This window comes from Desmodus rotundus, chromosome 4 (genome assembly GCF_022682495.2).
Source record: "Desmodus rotundus isolate HL8 chromosome 4, HLdesRot8A.1, whole genome shotgun sequence".
NCBI lineage: Eukaryota > Metazoa > Chordata > Mammalia > Chiroptera > Phyllostomidae > Desmodus > Desmodus rotundus.
This window is the reverse complement of record NC_071390.1, coordinates 26,597,340-26,600,077: the sequence shown is the minus strand read 5'-3', so window position 1 is coordinate 26,600,077 and position 2,738 is coordinate 26,597,340. Positions and strand designations below refer to the sequence as shown.

The following is a 2,738-nucleotide window of genomic DNA, read 5'->3' as shown; positions in this document are numbered from 1 at the left end:
CTGCACAGACCAGAGGCTTCGAGCCACCATCGCCACGGCTTCATCCATGGTGGACCCGGGGGGCTGCGTTAAAGCCCCCCAACAGAGAAGTGTCTGTTCAAGTCCTTTGCCCATTTTTTGATTGGGTTGTTTGTCTTCCTGGAGTGGAGTTGTGTGAGTTCTTTATATATTTTGGAGATCAGGCCCTTGTCTGAGGTATCATTGGCAAATATGTTTTCCCATACTGTTGGTTCTCTTTGTATTTTAGTGCTGTTTTCTTTAGCCATGCAGGAGCTTTTTATTTTGATGAAGTCCTATTTGTTTATTCTTTTCATTTATGTCCCTTGCTTTAGGGGATGTGTCTGTGAGGATGTTGCTGCGTGGAATGTCTGAGATTTTCCTTCCAATCTTTTCCTCTAGGACTTTTATGGTGTTACAACTTATATTTAAGTCTTTTATCCATCTTGAGTTCATTTTTGTGTATGGCGTAAGTTGGTGATCAAGTTTCATTTTTTTGCACATAGCTGTCCAGATCTCCCAACACCATTTGTCAAAGAGGCTGTTTTTGCTCCATTTTATGCTCCTGCCTCCTTTTTCAAATATTAATTGACTGTAGGGACTTGGGTTTATTTCTGGGCTCTCTGTTCTGTTCCATTGGTCTATGTGCCTGTTTTTATGCCAGCACCAGGCTGTTTTGATTACAGTAGCCTTGTAATACAGTTTGATATCGGGTATTGTGATTCCTCCTGCCTTGTTCTTCTTTCTCAAAATTGCTGCAGCTATTCGGGGTCGTTTATGGTTCCATATAAATTTCTGAAATGTTTGTTCTATATCTGTGAAATATGTCATGGGTACTCTACTAGGGATTTCATTGAATCTATAAATCGCTTTGGGTAATATGGCCATTTTGATAATGTTAATTCTTCCAATCCATGAGCATGGTACATTCTTCCATTTGTTTGTGTCTTCCTTAATTTCTTTCTTCAGTGTTGTGTAGTTTTCTGAGTACAGGTCTTTTACCTCCTTGGTTAGGTTTATTCCTAGGTACTTCATTTTTCTTGTTGCTATATCAAATGGGATTTTTTCCCCGATTTTTTTTTCTGCAGTTTTGTTGTTGGTATACAGGAATGTCTTTGATTTCTGAGTATTGACTTTGTGTCTGGCTGTTTTGCCAAATTCCTTTATTATGTTGAGTAGTTTTTTGGTGGAGTCTATAGGATTTTGCAGGTACACTAAAATGTCATCTTCAAACAGTGACAGTTTCATTTCCTCCTTTCCAATTTGGATGCCTTTTATTTCTTTTTCTTGTCTGATTGCTGTGGCTGACCTCATCTTCTTTGTCTCTCTTTGCTCTTCTCCTCCTGGGACCTACAGTGAACTATTTCAAGTTCTCAGTGTATGAAAGGGTTTCCCCTCTTCTTTCTTTTATCAATGCTTATTACCTCCACGCTTTGCAAACAGCTGTGACTCTGCGGGGATAGTTTAAATTACTATGTATAAGGATTTAAAAGAATAGCTTCTCCTAATATTTTTCTTTTGCCTTGCATATAGCTTTTGGTTACAGAATAGTGTAGAGAAAGGCAGGGCGTGTGAACGAGTATTTGGGAGACATTATTAAATAAGTTAGGATGGCTCTTCACCGTCTTTCCTTCTTGCCAGCAGCCACAGCTATAATGTTGAGCTGTGCAGTCTCCGGGTACAAGGTCTACCCCAGGTGCAGGAAGTGCTATGCCAGCGCCCATGGGAAGGTTTTCCAATTTCTTAATGCAAAACGCTAGCTGGCATCCTTTTCCTAGAGGAATCCTTGACATAAACTGGACTGTCCTCTACAAAAGAATGCACTTTTTAAAGGAACAGTTGGAAGAATTCAAAAGAAAAGAACCGTGCTCTGACTGAGGTAGCTCAGCTGGTTGTGTGTTCTACCGCAAAGCCAGGGATAGCAGGTTCGGATCCTGGTCGGGGCACCAATGCCAGCTTGCGGGTTCAGGACCTGGTTGGGGAACGTTTGAGAGGCAACAGATTGATGTTTCTCTCTTGCATCAATGTTTCTCTCCGTCTCTCACTCCCTTCCCTTCTCTCTAAAAATGAATAAATAAAATCTTTAAAAAAATTCAAATCCCAGAGGGCAGTCAGATTCCAGGGAGCCATCACTGGTTCATCTCTTGCTGTTATAATGGCCAAGAAGAATGAGAAGCCTGAAGTTAGGAGGCTCAAGAGTACAAGCTATCAGGATGGTCAAGGAAGCAAAACAGGCTAAGCAAGCATCTGAAAAGACAGCAGCTCTCACAAACACAGCACCTGAGCAAAGTATGTGAAGCCTGTGAAGATTTCTGCTCCCCATGTTGGTGGAAAACATTAAGTTGGCAGATCATATTTTTAAATAAAGACCTGACTTTAAAATAAATAAATAAGCAAGCAAGCTAGAATGGACCAGATAATTGAGGTTTGAGGGGAAAATGATGCTTGATTTCATGCACGTTAACTTTTTGGTGATAATAGTGTTCTTTCAGTGCACATCGCTTTAGAGCTCTTAAAATTAGTAGGACTTTGACCTCAAAGACAGAATTACAGTGTATACTTTAGTCCTTAAAATGCTTTTTTCACTATTTGCTCCACCCTTTGATCCTACTTTTTCGCCTGAGCTATGTTGCCTGCCTGCAATGTGATCTGCTCCTATATTTTCCAGAGCCATTTTGGTTATAAAGATCAGAATTGTATTAATTCAATTGAGGAATTAATTGAAAACATGAGGACTCTGA

At 40.2% G+C, this 2,738-nt stretch overlaps 1 pseudogene; it reads left to right on the top strand.

The window, feature by feature from the left end:
* The first annotated feature begins 1,607 nt into the window (after positions 1–1,607).
* Positions 1,608–2,338, top strand: LOC128780688 (large ribosomal subunit protein eL24-like; annotated as a pseudogene).
* The last annotated feature ends 400 nt before the right edge of the window (positions 2,339–2,738 follow it).